Genomic DNA, 19,946 nt, shown 5'->3' with positions numbered 1-19,946 from the left:
GTGCTACGTCCTTAATACAGAATGGGGCCGTGTAACCGCCCTTATGCGATTCTGCCGCGATATGAACTGATGTACTCGTAACTTGTAAGTTTTGTTCACAGGAATTTTGGGGGCGATGATACGCATCTTGGTAAACAAGAGTTAAGGGGCAATACTTATTAACTGATGTAAGTAAAAGTTGTTTATGACGTCATGTTTATCTTTTTGAGAAGATTTAAACTGTGCACAAGTGCCTATTGTTAGCGCTTCTGCACACGACACATACGCACCAAGTAAAACCGCTGCCGCGCCGCCGCCGCGCCGCTACCGCGCCATCAAAGCATAATTTCGCCAGTGCAAAAGCGCGGGGGCGGCGCGGCGGCGGCGTCGTGTGCAGGAGCGCTTAGCTTTTTGTCTTTACAAAGTTATTTATGGGTCACGTTTATTCCTAGAAAATTTAGGTAGGATATTATAAAAATATTATAGATATCCTATATACATCAACTAAAACCTGTCATTTTTACCCGACTGTGACAGAAGGAGGATTATGTTTTTATATGACTGAATGAAGTGGAGGAGTCAGTCATAACGAATCGAAATAAAATGTATTGAATTTTTAAACATAGTTCATATACATAACAAATTCATTTTGAAAATACAGTTTACTTAAATATTATTATCACAATCTAATCTTTAAAATTGAAATCATCGCGTTTTTATCTATTCTTTATTTTCTTCAATTAAAACTTCTCAAGTAAGTAATGTAAAGAAAATGAACCCTTCATCATCATTAAGTCTAAGATAGGAGTTGGGGAGTTGGAAACTGGCCATTACGCTGGTGTGTTCACACCTCATTCGTTATTTTTGCATTCATAACGGACACACTGTTCTCACGGATGTCAAGCAAATTCTGGCATTAGATGTCCTACCACGAAATTCCGATCGACCAGCAGATCAAGCGCCACAAGTGGAACTGGATTGGCCACACTCTCCGAAGGGACCCCGATCAAATCCCCAAGCAGGCTCTGGATTGAACCCTCAAAGAAAACGCAAACGTGGTCGCCCCAAGCAAACTTGGCGGCGCACTGTAGCAGACGAGGCGAAGAAAATCGGCAAGACCTGGAGCGAATTCAAGCGCGAATCTCAAGGCCGAACGCGATGCAGGACTGTTGTGGACGCCCTCTGCCCCATATAGGGGACATAGGACCTTAAGTCAAGTAGGTCAAGATGTCATACACTGAACCGTCGCACCCGTGACATTGACAGGGGGCCCCACCGTCAATAACGGATCGCTGGTTCCGATTTTTGCCACGTTGGAACACTGAAATTTCATTTGCAAGAGGGCGCTGCCACCAATGCCGAGTTACTATATAGTTGAACGATTTTAAAACGTCAAATGGCAAAGATCGGAAATAATAACCCGGCATTGATGGCAGCGCACTCCTGCATCTCTTTCCGAGTTGATAAGTCTGCAATGACCTTTACATTAAACTAAATTTTCACATCACATAAACTAAATACCTCAATCTCTCGTGAGAGATATCTAGGCTAGCATACGCTGCTAACTCAGCAAATTGTTGAGTATTATTTTAGTTTCACCTGAATACCTATTATAATGCAAATCAAGAACAGTAGTTTCGCTTCCTATCTTAAGTAACAAGGACATGAAAGTAGCAAGCTTGTGCTTCTACATTAACTTAGGAAGCCACGATAGCCGAACGGTGAAGGGGTCGGACTGGCCATATCTGCACTGTTAGTGTCTATTCACTCTCGCCTTGAAAGAGTCCGGATTAAAGTGTTCAGGAAAAACAGCAGCAGGCAGTGAATTCCAGTCTCTAACTGTAGCTGTCGTTCAAATAATTGATAATAGCCCAAGGGTGTCGGTGTCAAGATCCGCGGAACGCGGGTTCGGTCCCCACCACCGCTTGACTATTGTGGTGAGCCCACTCGTGACACAAGCATATTCAGCTTAGTGCGAGGGGCTAACGAGACTATTAGTAATTTTTGCAATAACAAATTACTGATAATCTTTAAAACAACTCAAAAGTTTTCAAATTATTTTCAAGAAATATGACTAATCTAGTTTCATGAATCAGTCAAACATAGAAATGATTCGTGTCGATTGACAGCTTTGGGTCTCAAAGACTTTCATCAAAAACAGTCTGGGTTGCAACATCTTATTCTGACTGTAATAAACGTCAAAAATCTGCCAAACTCCATACAAAATCACCGGTTATCGTTGTAGTTACGGTCAAAGTTTGGTGGTGCAACTCAGCCTTAGAGTAGGCGCACACAGTTGATTTTTAGTTGGCCGATAGTTGTGCCCGATTTTAAATTGTATGAAGAATCGTCCAAATCGAATCGGCGTAGTGTGCGCACCCCATACATGCCCATACTGATCAACTGCCCGACTAAACTCTCGGACGACGAAAAATCAACGGTGTGCGCCTACTCTTACTTAGTCTTTCTCTATTATGTTATCACACCCAAGCCCACCTATCCAATTAGTTGTGTTACATTAATCTTTTCATTAATCCACATCGATTGTGAGTCATTATTTGTAGTCTTACCACTGCAGTATATTCGCCCTTGGCGTTTCTTTGTCTGATGCCCTTTGAAAGGGTTTCTTGAACTATTCAATCGAAAAGTTCTATCTAGCTAGATAATAATAAGGTTCTTTTTTTGTATTAATCTAAGGTCTATTTTCGACTTTAATTGAGGCTAGTAAAAATATCAAATTAGGACAATGTTAAAGTTTTCGTTGTTAAGTCATGTTAACGTCACTTTAGATTTAAGATTGTTGTTATTTTTTTGTGGAAACAATTCTAAGAATATCTTTATGATAGTCTTTAAAACAGTAATGAATTCGAAGAATAAGAAATTGTATAATTTTCTTCTTTTGTAATGTCTTTCCTGTTTCTCAGTCCTAAATTATTGTCGTACTTTAAATAATAATACCTATGAAGCTCCTTCTAAAACATTTCACATAAATAAAATGTTGTGTAGAGCGAGACGACAAAGAAGAAAGGTTTTTTAAGGTCTCCTTTAGCCCTCGCGGTGAAGTTAAAATCATAGTAAATACAAATGAGCAGGTCATCTTCATAGAAACGCCCGAGCGCGGTTTGTATGTGAGCGCGCCAATACGTATGCGGCGCGCACGCACACACTGACCAAAATTTTGCGTGGATTAGCGGGGAGTTGCGCCGAATTTTGTCAGTGTGTGCGTGCGCGCCGCATACGTATTGGCGCGCGCTCACATACAAACCGCGCTCGGTGCGTTTCTATGAAGATGACCTACTCATTTGTATTTACTCTGGTAAAATTATGCTTGTGTCACGACATGAGTGAGTTCACCAAAATAGTCCAGCGGTGGCGGAGAACCCACGTTCACAGACACCTTGGGCTACTGTCAATGAGGGCTATCGTTTTTATACTTAACAGTTGGCACCCCTGGCGATTGACAGGACCTTACTCTACAGTGGCGCTAACTGGTGAGCGCTAAAACGATAGCCCTCATTATTTGAACGACAGCTACAGTTAGGGGCTGGAATTCGCTGCCTGCTACTGTCTTTCCTGAACACTATAATCCGGGCCTTTTCAAGGCGAGAGTGAATAGGCACTTACAGGGCAGATATGTACCATCCTAGACTGCATCTCACTTAACACCAGGTACGATTGCGGTCAAATACCTGCTGTTGCGAGCGATCCTCCTTCCACTTTTATACCCTTTCGGCCTATAGATTTGTAAAAACCAAATTCTGTGTTATTGTCATTTTTGTACTTGTTTTTATAACTTAAGCTCGTGATGATATATTTCTGTTCTGATCTCGCATCTCTCTATCTTTTATAACTCCCAAATACAGTCTACATTTCGTTCACAACACCTGCCTTGCCATGCACAAAAAAAGCATAATGTTTGCTGTTCTCTACAGCTGTGTGTATCACAGTAATGGCGGAAAGTTGCCGCCACTCGTACATATTTCAACTCCACAGTAGATGCAGCCGAAATGATGTTTGTACAAAAGATTTTTCTAGTGTTGCCAGCGTGAATGCATTCAGAGCCGGTGATATTTCGTGGGTTTTGAAGTCATGACTGTCGAGTATGTGCTGTGATTGTAAATTGTGACAGATGTGTTATACGCCCGTAGTCACAAGCGATGCTTGCTTAAGTGAAGCAGCAAATCGAATATACAGCGTTGAATAGAGCTCTGTGATTGGTTCGTGTGTCACCCTGTGCGTCCACGCGCACTGTGAGACCTCATAGTAATATTTGTGAATACGGGCGATATTGTGTCAGATAGCTAACAGGTATAGGGTCGAGTGGCGACCACGGGTCGGAAGACGTAGCGTGGGCAGGCCTCCTACTAGGTGGACTGATGATCTGGTGAAGGTCGCGGGAAGAGCCTGGATGCGGGCAGCGCAGGACCGGTCGTTGTGGAAGTCCTTGGGGGAGGCCTTTGTCCAGCAGTGGACGTCATTTGGCTGAAACGACGACGAGGTATAAGTACATAGTATTTGATAGTGTTTATTATAAAAACTCAATTACACTTTGCCGTGTTGATTCAAAAGGAATTTACCAGCTTTAGGCCGTGACTTCACTCGCGTGAATATTGATCTATCACAGAAAGACTTTATGGTTGACAATAAATTAGGTATGTGCCTAAAACATTCCCATGAATCACTTTATCTATTGGTAAAAATCATATGAAAATCCATTTCAGTAGTCTTTAGAATCTAAAAGTTTTATACAGGGTGTTTGGCGTAAGGTTAGACAAACTTCGTAGGTGTATAGGTAAGGTCAATTTAAAAACACAAGTTCGCCCATTTGACCCTAAGTGGGAAATTTTTTTTATTGATATTTTTGTTTTCGTTTTATTTTCTCCAAAATGTAACCTAACAACTGCCTCCTTTTTTTTCTCGCGTGTTTGTTAATCGATATTAATATCGAATAATGTCTTTAATCAAATAAAATAAATTTCAGATCCAGATAATGATTGGATAGCTAGTTACGACCCGCCAAAGTTTAACAAAAGTACAAACCACGATAATAAGAACAACTTGGGATTCGATTTTAAAAAAAAATGTGATAGTGGATTGTGAAGGATCTTAAAAACATCTCTAGCTTCTCTTCTTTCCAATGATATAATTATCACATGTACCTAGTAATTAGATATTGAAATTCGCCCAAAAGTTCAAAGTATAGAAAGAAAATACACCCACGAAGTTTGTCTAACCTTCCGTCAAACACCCTGTATATTATTTATGTAACATCCACGGAAAGAAAACCAGTAGAGGGTGAAGTTATATTTTTTCAACTATAAAATTTCGCGGAAATGCTTGCTTATTATAACTAAAATTTTACAAAATTTATATATTTCTTCGAAATATTAAATTTTACAGTAATTACTCTGCAAATTGGGATAAATATTTCATTTGATACCGGTTAGAGAACCGGAACACGGTTTTCCAATTATTTTATTCGGAGAACTCATAAAATTACAATTTCAAGTATAAAATTATACGTTAAAATAACAAAATGTTCACTCAAGTTTGATTCTTGTTAACTCGCAAAGGGCAAAGTTAACTTTGCTACTTCCTACTTATAATATTATAAATGCGAAAGTTTGGATGTCTGGATGTTTGTTACTCTTTCACGCAAAAACTACTGAACGGATTTTGTTGAAACTTTACAGTATTATTGTTTGTAACCCAGATTAACATATAGAATTCATGCCGATCTGGGATACTAATTTGCACGCGGGTGAAGCCGCGGGCAGGAGCTAGTTTATTAATAATTTTAGGGTTTCGTTAATCAAAGGAACCCTTGTAATACGGTACTATTGTCTCTCAATCCGTCTGTCTTTCACATGGAACCGTTATAGCAGAGATTGCAACCCGGTATGTTTGGGCCCGGTTGCGTATATAGGTTGTCCCAAAAACTAGTGTCCAGCCGAAGCCCAGAGGTAGAGCATCACTAGGGCTATCCAAATCACCCCCATGTATGTTCCGCGATTTTTGATAGTTTTCGAGTTGTGATTGTTTTAAATTTCTGTGCTTAGGCACTTTTTTGGTCACTGTGGCGCGAATAGTCAAGTTACATGACTGACAGACAGACAGACAGATTTATTGTGATGAGCCCAGTCCTCACACAAGCATTATAATTAATTTAGCTGTAGGGCGTGTAGGGGTTAACAGGACTATTAGTAATTTTTGCAAAACCAATACAATTACCCTTTACTTTCAAAAAAAAAAATCCAAAATGGGAGCCTAATTCCAACTTTTTAATTCACATACTAATAATACCAGTTCCATCTACCCACATTAAAACCATTCACAACGGAGTTATCGCGTACCTGCCTTTATGTCCTTCAGCATTCCTTCAAGGGTGTCTCTACCTTTGTACGAGGATTGTACGAAATGTATTAGCATGATTATCCTTTTCATTATATCAACATGTCTTTATGTCTTTACAGAACCTCCCTTTCATCCTTTCAAACGGGGTATTAAAACAGTGACGTCATAGTATAATGGGGGTTAGTAGGTTTATGTTTCAAAGTTACTTCATCATCGTCATTTCAGCCACAGGACGTCCACTGCTGAACATAGGCCTCCCCCAATGATTTTATCACCTGGTTGGTAGCGGCCTGTATCCAGCGCCTTCTTGCTACCTTTATGAGGTCGTCGGTTTATAGTTTACTAGCTTTCTATCGATCTATCTCAGAAAGACTTTATCATTGACAAATTATGTGCCTATTAATCATTCCCATGAATCACTTTATGTAGTGAAAACCATATGAAAAACCATTTCAGTAGTCTTTAGTTTAAAAGTTAATTATATTTTTTTATGTAACATCCACGGAAAGAAAACCAGTAGAGGGTGAAGTTAGATTTTTTCAACAATAAAATTTCGCCGAAATGCTATAAGCATAGCTCTAACACAATTTATATATTTCTTCGAAATATTGAATTTTACAGTAAGGAGTTTTGTCTGTCACAGAAAAACTTTATCCCGCGCGTCCCTGTTTCAAAAACCGGAATAAAAACTATCCTATGTCCTTTCCCGGGACCCAAACTATCTCTATGCTAAATTTCATAAAAATCGGTTCTCTGGCTTAGACGTGAAAGCAAGACAGACGTTTGTCTGTCTTGCTTCCACGCCTGTTTAGACAGAGTTACTTTCGCATTTATAATATTAGTATAGATTAGTATAGATTATGTGTACATTTTTGCGTTCTATTAAGTTTTAAACTGCAACGGGAGCCAAGAGGCTTACACTCGTATTCACAAACGATGCTTGCTTAAGTGAAGCAGATTGATTGGTTTGTGTGTGACTCTGTGCGTCCACACGCACTGTGAGACCTCATAGTAATGTTTGTGAATAAAATCTCAGAATACGGGCGTTAATACATAACATTTATTATTATGTAGTCTGACGTTTTGGCTGCTCAAGCTAACTTGGGTGGGCTATAATGTAATGCAGAGAGCCTGCTCTTACATTCTATTTGAAGCTCTAACTAAATAGCATTTTAGCGATAAAATATTAAACTCTATAAAAAGTTACTTTTGTTACTTTTAAACAGATGTCTCTACTTCTTGTTCGTTCTATAAAGATCCAAGAGTAGCTCTCATGGCACGCAGATCACGATTTACGCGAGCCCGATCATTCGATGTCGACGTAATTTGGACGCTCCTTGCATAATAATAAGGCCTAGTATATTTAGCTATCTGCTGGTTTCTTTCTTTTGTCTTATTTTAAGATATACTCGTATGCACTATACAGGATCCTCTTGGTTTCCGTAAACCTTTTTGTTCATAGTTTGGTGAAAAAAAGTAGAATTCCACAATAAAGAAAAAAACAGCCATTTAAAAAATGTAGAAACCTCAACCCTCATTATTACACTCTGTAGAATCGTTACCCGTTATTATACAATAATACCTCTCGTCCCCATCGTTGTAACTGTGAAGCCTGAATCTACAGCTTGACTGCCAACAAAAACCTAACCAATGATATTATAGTGTTATTGCGTACGTATTAATTATTGAATTTGAATTTACCATTATATCATCAGGTCATTCAGTCTCCACAGCAAGAACACAAGCTCTTAAATCACTACAGGCAAATGTATGTAAAATACCTATATTTGGATATCCTATATAGATTTGGATTACGGGTTGCAAGCGGCGCAGGACCGGTCTTTGTGGAAATCCTTGGGGGAGGCCTTTGTCTAGCAGTGGACGTCTTTCGGCTGAAACGAACGAACGAACGAACCTATATTTGGGCCTAAAGTGCGTGTGGTCTTGGCCTACACTCCCCATGCTGGCTAAACCGCTTGGTTAGGCCTGATGTTCGCATAATAATATTTGTCCCTTAGTCGCCTTTTACGACATCCTTTACCTGACAACTGATTAACAAGATCAACAAAGGATGATCGCGTATTACGTGTCCGTCAGGCATCGATGGCGGCCCTTGCGGTCGGCCTTCGGAGGTGTCAGTTACCGGGTAATGTTACAGGACGGTAATAAGGTGCAGAAAGTCCATTTATGACGATTTTAACTAAGTAATCTACATAATATCTCTTTTTAATCTACAGATGTGTCCAAATACTGTTAATCCTACTTTTTTTTAAATTATTTTGACCAATTTCGATTGTGAGGATCTTAGTTACTCTCACCTTATAATAAAGTCGTCAGTCTATCGAGCAGGGCAGATATTAGACTAAATTTGTTTAGATGTTTTCTCAATTCGAGAACTTGTTTTTCTTTTCTTTTTCAATACATTATATTATTAACTTAGCCACCTACTCTGTTGCAATACCTCCTATGTCACTAAGTCTTAAGCCCATGTGTATGTAATTTCCACCATTACAATAATTGTCACTTAGTACGCAATAAAGATTTGAATTTGAATTTAAATTTGAAGCTATTTTCTTGAGTTCGCGTATACTAAGAAATTATATTTTTAGTTATTGGCTGATTCAAATCAATTACACTATCTATGTTTCGTAAGAACTGGTCTTACTGACTTGTCCTTTTTATACTGTGGCCAGTGTGACTTGTTTTAGGTGAATGTCACGTAATCAGAAGACGAATTGGTATCGATCTAACGATAGCAAATCCGCAACAGGCAATGCGAACAAACGTGCTTGATTACTATGGAAATTAGGTTTGATACGACATTGTTGGTGAAAACTTTACTACTGCAAAGGTGACTTTTATATTTCGTTTGAACGTGCTTAATAGCACGTTCAGGTAATGTAGATCAGTGTGCTTACCATGAGTTCACGTTAGGTGTGCTCGCTAGCGAGTACCTACGTCAAAAAATCTATGAAGATTTTATTTCTTGAAAGTAGCCACTAGGGGCGCTGCACGATATGTCATACGTTTAATGTCATTTTTTTACGCAGTTGCTAGCGAGCACACCTAACGTAAAACTCATGGTAGGCACACAGCATACAGCACAGCAAAAGCAAAATTGTTTGCAGTCATGTGAAGATCATTTCAAAACCTTTTACAAGGACATGAAAACTAGGTAAGTAGGTATATGCGATTGAGATTATAATATACGGTTATGCAATTGATAAAGATCTTGAAACCACCATACCTAAACCATTAATATTTTAATAACATGCTTGGGGGAGGCCTTTGTCCAGCAGTAAACGTCTTTCGGCTCAAACGAACGAACGAATAACATGCTATTATGTAGGTATGTAAATTTTTATACAATATGCTACCTTGTATTCAATTTGACTAACAATTCTGTTACCACTCGACATCAGAGGCTTTTTTTAACCTTTAGAGTACGAAAATATTGAAAACCAAATGTTCCCAACCACCAGGGGTAAATGTTTCTAAGTGTAATCCTCAAGATATTATTACAGTGTGAAACAATGAAAATGCAATTAATAATCACTGGAAACTCACAAACCCACAAATTGAAGTTGAATGCAAACTAGCGCCAACTTCGTCGAAATTAATCAGGGGCTTGTATAATTTTAATAATTATGCACAAACTGTCTGAAGGTGTTTAGTTCGAACTTATCTCGTTTGTTGTTTTGCCGGATTCATTTGAAAAGTAAATTGTTTTTGTTTTGTTTGTTTTATTCATAATGAATCAACAACTTTACTAACTGCCTGAGTTCAGAGAAGTGGTATTCATAAATGTTTTCTTTTGAGCTGAAAATCAGTGTTCTGACCTTTTTAGGGCACACATCACTCTAATAAATTTATTTTTGCTACAAAATGTAACTAAATAATACATCTAAAGTCGTATCTAATTAATCAAAAGTCATGAAGATTCGTGTCAGAGTAAATACAAATGAGTAGGTCATCTTCATAGAAACGCACCTACTCATTTGTATTTACTCTGTGTGTGTGGGAAGTGTCTTACTCGTGAAAATGTAATATACAGACAAAATGTACCTATTTTCGCAATTATATTGTACTTTGTACTTATAAATCTAGATAATTGTTGAGTTTAAAAATATTCTGTTTTGGTAAAAACAGTAAACATACCTCAACTGTTGGTTTCCAGCTGTTCGGACCTGAAAAAAAGAAAATATGTTGTAAGTATATCTCCAATAAAAAACTGATAATAAGATTTTACAGTGACAATCTTATTATAGGTAAAAAAAACTCAGTAATAAGTGGAAATGGAAACTTAAAAACATTCAAGAAATAAGGGTGAGAAACTACTCAGCACTGGCCCATTTATTGTCCTGAAGCAGTAGTAGAGTTAATACTGGGACGTGTAAAAGTGCTTTTTAAAAGCCTATTTGCAATTTAGAAGTATTATGAGTTTTTACTGAACAGCAAAAAAACCAGTCTTTAGCAAACAGTAATCCCATAATAAATCTAGATCCTAAGTTGTGCGGGTTCCCCTGATAACGGCACCCTCTGCGTACTGAACTGATAACGAAATTCCTTGACGAAATACCGACTTGTAAATTGGCCTGAAACTCCACGAAGTTTGCAGACATGTGATCTTTATGTCAAAGTTTGTTAAAAGTTTTGGAGGTAGAAGTTTTATTGTTTTACGTGGTTTTCTTATTTTGTAATAGATTGCGTGTGTTTTTCATCATTAGCTGTAAGATAATATAACAATTTTATATGAGGCTGACAATAGTGACTGAGTTTCTTGCGCTGCTTCTTCTCAGCACTGGCCCGTTTATTGTCCTGAAGCAGTGGTACGGCTAATACTGGGACGTGTAAAAGTTCTTTTTAAAAGCTTACTTGCATAAATAAATGAGTTTTATGAGTTTTTTATATGTTTTCTATACAGATTAGGACCAATTTTATTAATACTAGATGATTGATTTATTTTTGTTACATCACGACTGTTTCCTAATTTTATTCACGATCTTGTACTGAGCGGAGATTACTTTATTGCTGCCCTCATTTTATAATTTAAGTTTAGTTTAAAGTAATTTTGGTGCCTAATAAATGTTTTTCTTTCTTGCTTTCTACTGAGAACTTAACTCGATCCAGTGTGACATTTATACACCGTGTTACTTTGCATTCTTGCCATATTCACAGAGATAAAAGTAGGGAACAATACCTATTATTTAAGATAAACAAGAGACTCCCATAAAGAAAGTACACTAAGATTTTAGTAAATTTAGTTTTTCAGTACAAATTGGAATAAACCAATTTTGTCTCGCACGTTCTACAGGTGCAAGTGGAATAAACCTAGTGGGCGTGGCCTAGTTCTTAATAATCTGTTGATTTATGGCTCTGGGTACCAGCCTTTTTATCCAGTCATAATAATTATTTTAAAATACTCTTCAGATGATTTCTAATTTCCCTTTCTACTTAGTACTTACGGGCTTAGGACCGTCAAAAATACGTAATAATTAGTAGGGTTTTAATTAATTTATAACATTGTACCCTATTTTTACAAATTAATAAATTAAGTATGAAATGAAATCACCTTATTCACAATTAATTATTTATTAAAAAGTTCCTACTTACAAAGTTTACATACTGCGAAGCAAGTGTTCAAAGTGGCCTCCGTTCTGATCATCTGATCAAGGCACAGTCTAGCACTGCGAAGCGTAGGTTTTTCGCTTTAGTTTTCGCAACACATAAACGTTTTGTCTCACAGTTTCATTAAAACAATCCTTTCGTGTAACGCGTTTAACACTGTTTATCTCTTCTGCGCATACCAGTCGTTTCAAGTCACTCCAAAAATCCATTGGTGTCAGGTCCGAGGATCGTGGTGGCCAAGCTACTGGACCCCTCGTCCAATCCACTGTTCACCAAACGTATTATTCGCGCACTTGACGTCCTTATTGTGGGGGAGCACCATCCTGCTGGTAGTAGAGCATTTGGTGTAGCGCTAAGGGTACGTCATCAAGCATTTCGTCTAAGACGTCTTGCAGACACTCCAACCACCATTTTGATTAAATTATTCGTTGTTTGAATACGCTTCAGACATTTTTGTATTATTTATAACGTGATTTGTGATTGATGGATTTCTCAGTTTTTTACAAGTGTCAAAAAGACATTTTAAAGACAATAGATTGCAATAGATATTTAAAAATACAATAAAAAGTAAAAAAGTCTCCATCGCCATCGCCAACAAGTGATGTGCATGCGTTACGATAATTAGTGGTGTGTTTAACAGATTGTCGATAAAATAAAATAATCAAGATTAAAAAAAAAATTTTTCGGGCATTATTTTTTTACGGATTTGTGTTCAGTATCAGTAATATAGTAACCTCTGTAAATATGGCAAGAATGCAAAGTAACACCCTGTATAAACAGTACTCAATCAGATTCGATAGTGTAATGAACACGGTTTAATATACCCTACAAAGCATTGATTTATATATTTCCTTTAAAATACTCGTTAACTGGAAGTCTTCAATGACATAACCAAACTGAAGACAAACGCTCACAGTAGTTTTACCAAGAATCCTAGAATTGTATTCTCTTCAGTGTTCTCTAACTACTAGGAATATCTATCTGTATACAGGGTGTTAGGTAAATGGGTATATGAGCCGACACTAGCCCATGTTAACATATGCATATAAATGGTATGGTGAAGTCAGAAATTTTATATCATAATTTTAATTTTTTTCTGACTTCACCAAACCATTTATATGCATAAGTTAACATGGGCTAGTGTCGGCTCATATACCCATTTACCTAACACCCTGTATAGGTAAATTACCCAGAAATATCACGTAGTTTCAAGCACAAGTTTAGTTGTACCTACTTGGTAAGGCCCGCGACTTTGTACGCGTGAAAAACCCTTATCACCGAGGGGTATGAAAATAGAATGTAAAGCTTACATGATTAGTGGAGGTTATGCTTATATCTACTTGATAAAACTGGTATCTTTATACCACGAACGTTGCTAAAGAAACAAAGTATGTTTGCGTATATTTTCTTTTTTTTCTTATAACTTAAACAATAGCACGTCGCTGTACAATATTCCCATCAATTTCTAAAGTAACGGCCTTACTCAGATACTAAACTAGGCGTATTGTTGCTTCTAAAATACGCGTGTGTTTATATTCCCCTTGCCCTAGTAGTGCTAAGGGGAGTACAGATTATGCGTTTGTGTAACGTTTGAAACGTTTGCTTGACGTAAAACTATACATACTATGTATACGAATACGACTATACAGGATGGAAACGATAATTGATCTCACTGGATTATTTCTAAACTGTACAAGAAATAAAAAAACTGGTTACTAATCCTGAAAGTGATTCACAAGCTTCAATAGGTTACAGAATAAACTGGATCCATTCGAAAATTTAATGTGCGACAATAATGAAACAACCTACGATGCAAAAACGTAGTTTACCATTGGATTTCACAAATATTTATTCTAGTTTCGGTTGTAATTATAAATCTTTAAATCGCCAAAAGTTCACTTTAGTGGCGATTACCCAAAAATACTCTTTAGTGTGGTGTGGATAGCTTGAAATTAAGTCTTAAAATTCCTCGAAAGACTAAATAGGAAATGAATTGTGCTATTATCTAGACTGTAATCTAGCCAGTTTAATCAAGGAACCGTTGTTTGCCTGCTAAAATACTTGAAAGCTCGCTTCTGCTACAGACTGCGGTTTTGGCACATTGTATTTAAAAACTATGATGTTCACTTAGTTAAGTTTGGTGGTTTGAATTCACAAACATTACTATGAGGTCTCACAGTGCGCGTGGACGCATAGGGTGAGACACGATCAATCGTAGAGCTCTATTTAACGCTGTGCGTTCGATTTGCTGTTTTACATAAGAAAGCATCGTTTGAGAATACGGGCGTTAGACTACCCACAGCGTCAGATAGGGTCACGACACGAGTTCGTTTCTGTTAAAATGGAAATACTACTACGTAGAGATAAGCATTTGTATCCGGAGTCATAAAACTTAATTTATTTTCAGTCCACAAAGAGCGCCATAAAAATTATGATCTCACGCTTTTTACCCGACGGCGCTAGAAGAAGGGTTATGTTTTTTCATCTCTGAGCTAGAACTCTAAGCTAGATTAAAAAAATCTATCTGTTCATCGCGTTCTACATAAATTATTCTGAGTACAAGCATTTTCTATCCCAAATCATTAAAGTTAATTTACTTCAGTCCACTGCTGCACAATCTTCTCTAAAGTAGTGCCATCATCCACCCACAGCCCATTGTCTTGTTGAGGTCGTCTGTCCACCGCGTCTTGCACTACGTTAACCAATAGTGGTCTCTTAGCTCTTCGTTTTCACACGCTACACGCCTAATCTGTAAACAGAGTAACAGGCCCTTCCTTCGATAAGGGCCCATTCCCACACAACGTTCGTCCGAGCGTCCGACCCTTGCCCATTATGTTACTTAATAAAAACCGGGCGTTTTCTCCTTATAGATATAGACCGAATAGAACAGCCTGCTTCTACTATGAATATAAATTGGTCCAACGCTCTATTTCTAAGTAGCACTCATGTATATTCCAATCTTAAGATTGCCTGGAAACCAGTTGGCATGTTTTCCCAACTAAGGCTGGTGCAGAGAAGAAGCGGCGGATGAATCTCTTCTTTCTTTTGCTTTACCACTAAGGACGACATATCAGCTGATGAGAAGAAAAGGGAGAACAAATCATCTTTGTCTGCAGATGTAGGGGCTTTGACCCACCCAAGACACATTAGGACGGAGCAGACAACGAACGGCAAACATTTACGGACAATCGCGAGCTATATTCGGCTGTAGAGTGAACATTCACGATCGACATTTTTAATCCTTCGATATCACAATAATGAGCGTTCGCTGTCACTAGCATTTAATTGCAAAATATTAAGTACTAGCTTTTGTCCGCGGCTTCACCCTCGTGAAATTTAGTTAGTCACAGATCGTCATAAATTATAGCCTTTATGTTATTCTGGGTTATAAACAATAATACTGTAAAGTTTCATCAAAATCCATTCAGTAGTTCTTGCGTAAAAGAGTAACAAACATGTTCACATCCAGACATCCAGACATCCATACAAACTTTCGCATTTATTATGTTAGTAAGATGTGATTTAATCGCTATTTTATTCTTATCTTTGATAAATCTACGCATCTACAGGACCTTAACAGGCCGAATTTATTGATTATGATGCAATTTTTTTTCCTTTAATTCAGGCAGTTTATTTTGAATTTGACTGGCTGTTCTTCTTGTACTGTGATAAAGGTCCGCTGTTTTATGTTAGAGTTGCGTAAACGCGCCTCTATCACACTTGCGTTTTTATTTTACGAGCTCCGTGGAATTATAGGCAAATGAGTATAAGATGTGGGTGGTATCGATTTCGGAGCCCTTTTCAATCAAATTAATGGTCAATTTGTTACCAATGCTACTTCTTTTAAAGATATATGTAAAAATAAGCGGTAGGTAATACACTTCGTGGACCGACGATTTAGTGAAGGTCGCGGGAAGCAGCTTAGGGCCCGGTCGTTGTGGAAATCCGTATGGAGACTTTTTTATTAATTATTACGTATTATAAACAACGCTATCCCTGCCTCTGTGTGACGTCACCCATAACCAGTGTGAGTGCGAGAGAAAACGTGTTATGCACTGTTTTATTAGAAGTTCTTAGAAAAGATCTCGAGTGGCGACCACGGGCTGGAAGACGTATCGTGGGCCTCCTATTAGGTGGACCGACGATCTGGTGAAGTTCATGGGAAGAGCCTGGATTCGGGCAGCGCAGGACCGTTCATTGTGGAAAACCTTGGAGGAGGCCTTTTTCCAGCAGTGGACGTCATTCGGCTGAAACGAACGAACGAACTGTTTTATTATTATACCGCCTGCCACGAGTAAAGACGCCGAGTATAACAGTGGACGTCCTTTGGTTGATACCTAGGTACTTAATACGTTAAAAAATAAAAATAAAAATGCTTGTGGTGATTTTTCGAATATGAAAATGTTGTGTCTATCGCAAACCAAAAAGTGTACTAAGAGTTGACAATGTCACTTTTATCAACAATTTGAATTTCAAATTTAAGCCCGTCCATAAACCGTTATCCCCTTTATAATCCACCAGTCCCGATCCCATTCAAAAATAAATAAAAAGTAACACAAACTCCCGGCATCATTTGTAAACGAACAATACGAAAGGCATTCTGGATCATTTGTATCATTTATACTGCAAACTGACGTAAATAACTCCAATCATGCTCGTTTATGCCTTTCATTACAAACGTTAGCTTTAGTGAGGGGACAGGTGGTTGGGTAATCGATATAAATTACTTGGATAAATTGAAGAAAATAGGTACCTATTGGAAGAAGTGTTTCCTCATCAGCCAGACAGTTTTGACCATTCCAACTCCTTGCCAGACAATCTTTTTATGGTAGCTGCCAAAGCCACGATGACCCAAACTTCATAATGCACCAAAATTCTAACCTATGACTACATACAATTCATGAAAGCTAGTGAGCTTTACTTGTGTGTGTACGTGTACATGCACATAACGATAGTGTAATGTCTATCAAAACTTTTGAAAAACGAACAGTAGCGAGCCACAAATACCAATCGCCTTTGTGAATTGCAATAACCTATACCTATAAATGGGTAAGGAAATGTCAAACCTATCGATACTTATTACAACTAATTTCCTCATCCACCCACATCACTACCAACGTTTATTTAGAGCAAATGAAAAACAAATATAACAGGTCCGTGAATGCTTAAAGCGAGCTTTCAAGAAACTAAAGCTTATTAAGCTCGCCGGATGGCGATGGAAATTGGTTTAAATTTAACCGTCTGCGAGAAATAGTGTTAACTTTCACAAATTGTGCTTGTAAGTTAGTGCAAATGGGAGACTTCAGAAGGATCGGGAGCAAAATGTGTACCAGATTGTGCAATCGAGGTCCTGTAAATCTCTTGTACCTCTAGCACGAAAAACGGTCGACTTCGAATCGCCATCAAAAGATTAAGGCTCAGTTGAACCACCTAATTTTGACCGTAACTATAACGATAACCGTATGGATACGATACAAAAAACGTACGGAGTTTGACTGATTTTTGACGTTTATCAAAGTTAAAGTAAAATGGTATAATCCAGCCTTAGTATGAAAACTTAATCAGCGTCTCTATGAACGTGCCGTAAAGTGAATTTGAGAAATAGTAGCACGAAATTAATTTTGACAATCGAGATCGTCACGTTATCGTTGAATTCGAAGGGGTATCGAATTTTGTCGAATACTCAAACGATTCGAAGTTTATCGTGCAGAGGTACAGGATTGTAGTATTTTTGCTGAGTTTAAAGCTGCAGCTTCCGTTTGGCGTACTGATAGGATTGGAGTTGTATTTTCATTGTACTGATTGCAGAGAAAACGGCTAGAATAATTTTATTGTACCTAAATCCAGATTACGGCTATGTTAGCATTACATTTTTATATCATTTTTAAAGGCCTCAAAACAGAATATTCAAGTACTTTTGATCGCGAAACTAACAAAAAGTAAAAACTCTTTCGACTTACTATCGCCCGTATTCACAAACATTACAAAAATACAAAATATTTTATTTTATTACAAAAGTACTACAAGTTTTGGAGTTTCTTTTTAAGCCTGTAAGCATACAGTTGGTTGTGTTAGGAAACACATTACTATGAGGTCTCACAGTGCGCGTGGACGCACAAGGTCACACACAAACCAATCACAGAGCTCTATTCAACGCTGTGTGTTCAATTCGCTGCTTCACTTAAACAAGCATTGTTTGTGAATACGGGTGTGTAATTCATTCACTTAAGATTCGGTCTCAAGATGTTATTGACTTCCGTTTCTGGAATTTGTTAAGACCTTATACTTATCCCTTAAACCTTATTTTTTTCCGATGATCCGGTGTGACTTCAAAGTTTAGTATGTTTATTTACGAGATCAGAGATTATTTATCATTGTCTGTCTGAGGGTTAACTTACCTTTTACAAGATACATTTACAAGATATCGGCATATAAACAAACCTGGAATTCCCAACAAAAAACCGTCAACCCCCTTATTCAGATATCCCCCCCATTTAGCCCCGGGTGGGATCAACGTCAATGCCAGGCCAGCCCAGTGAGCGTTGTAATTGAAAATGATCCATGATGCGATGCGATCTGCGGGGTGTAGGGCTGCGAGACTATCATTTACATAGGCAATGCCATGAGGCATCATTTAAAAGCACTCAAAATGTAGTCATACTTTAATTTTTGTTAGTGCCCTTGGAAAAAAATTAAGGATTTTTTTATGCAGAACTGCCCACACTACGTCTTCCGGCTCGTGGTCGCCACTCAAGAACTTTCCTGCCTCAGCGGTCATCAGCTTTACGAGCTATGTGCCCCGCCCACTGCCACTTGATTTTAGCAATTCTGCGGGCTATATTAGTCACTCTGGTTCTCCTACGGATCTCCTCATTTCTGATTCGATCACGCATTGAAGCACGCTCCATCGCAAGGCAGGTATTTGACCGCAATCGCATCTGGTGTTAAGTGAGATCTAGGATGGTGCATATCTGCCCTGTAAGTGCCTATTCACTCTCGCCGTGAAAAGGCCCGGATTATATTGTATGGGAAAGATTATCGGAGAGTCTCCTTGATTCCTCAAAAGTTGGTAGAATTACCAGTTTTGGTCAGATTTGCGTCGTTTTTGGCCATTCTGACTTGCAAGTAACATGACAATAGTAACTGAGTTTCTTGCGCTACTTCTTCTCAGCACTACTGGCCCATTTATTGTCGAAGCAGTGGTAGGGTTAATACAGGGACGTGTAAAAGTGCTTTTTAAAAGCGTTACTGGCGAAATAAAATGAATTTTACTCCAACAAGCACCAGCCCTACGCCGCGTATGAATCGCCGAGTCCCTTCAAAGGTAGTTTATTCAAACATGGCAATCATGATGGACCGCCAATCCTGTCATGAAATCTACCTACGTACTAAATATTATGGCAAAACACGCAGTAGTATGCTAGTTAGCCAATTAGTATGGGACTATAATTTTATTTTTGAGAATTTGGATATTGTTGAAAAGCTGTTGCATTTGAGCAGTGGAATCAATCATATTTGTTTGATCCATACTTATAGGAACACCCTGTATCTTATATCTATAAAAGCGAAAGGTCCACTGATTGACTGATTGACTCACTCACTCATCACGAAATCTCAGAAACTACAAGTGCTAGGAGTGTGAAATTTTGCATAGGGTTTTCTTTTTGAACGTAGTGAGCACCCACTAAGAACGGATTTTTAAGAAACTCCACCCCTAACGGGATCCAGGCGTATGAAGTCGCGGACGGCCGCTAGTTATTCAGTATCTAAGACACAATAATTGTTTCATTAACATCCGTGTGACACACAAAACACCTGTCTAACGTCACCCTCCCATTCCTGACCTTTGCATCTCAAAAGAACCCGACTCCCCCCTACCCCCCACTTTACATACGAGAACGTTCTGTGCACCGAGCAAATGAGGCGGAAAAGTACTCCCAATGACCCTTACGAGGTACAGAAAGCTCGTCAAGCTATATGATCGT

The 19,946-nt window shown here is 38.2% G+C and overlaps 1 protein-coding gene across 7 annotated transcripts in view; it reads right to left on the bottom strand.

Annotated features, from left to right (window-relative positions):
- The window catches only part of LOC135081030 (uncharacterized), a 168,789-nt gene that overhangs the window by 80,977 nt on the left and 67,866 nt on the right, over positions 1–19,946 (bottom strand). For all 7 annotated transcript variants that reach the window (XM_063975749.1, XM_063975756.1, XM_063975753.1 and 4 more), the window contains one exon: positions 10,492–10,520. The gene's annotated coding sequence lies outside the window, so the exon portion shown is untranslated. The remainder of the gene's footprint in view (positions 1–10,491; positions 10,521–19,946) is intronic.

This window comes from Ostrinia nubilalis, chromosome 19, assembly GCF_963855985.1.
Source record: "Ostrinia nubilalis chromosome 19, ilOstNubi1.1, whole genome shotgun sequence".
Lineage (NCBI taxonomy): Eukaryota > Metazoa > Arthropoda > Insecta > Lepidoptera > Crambidae > Ostrinia > Ostrinia nubilalis.
Note: the sequence above shows the minus strand (reverse complement) of the source record. Positions and strands in the feature narration are given on the sequence as shown.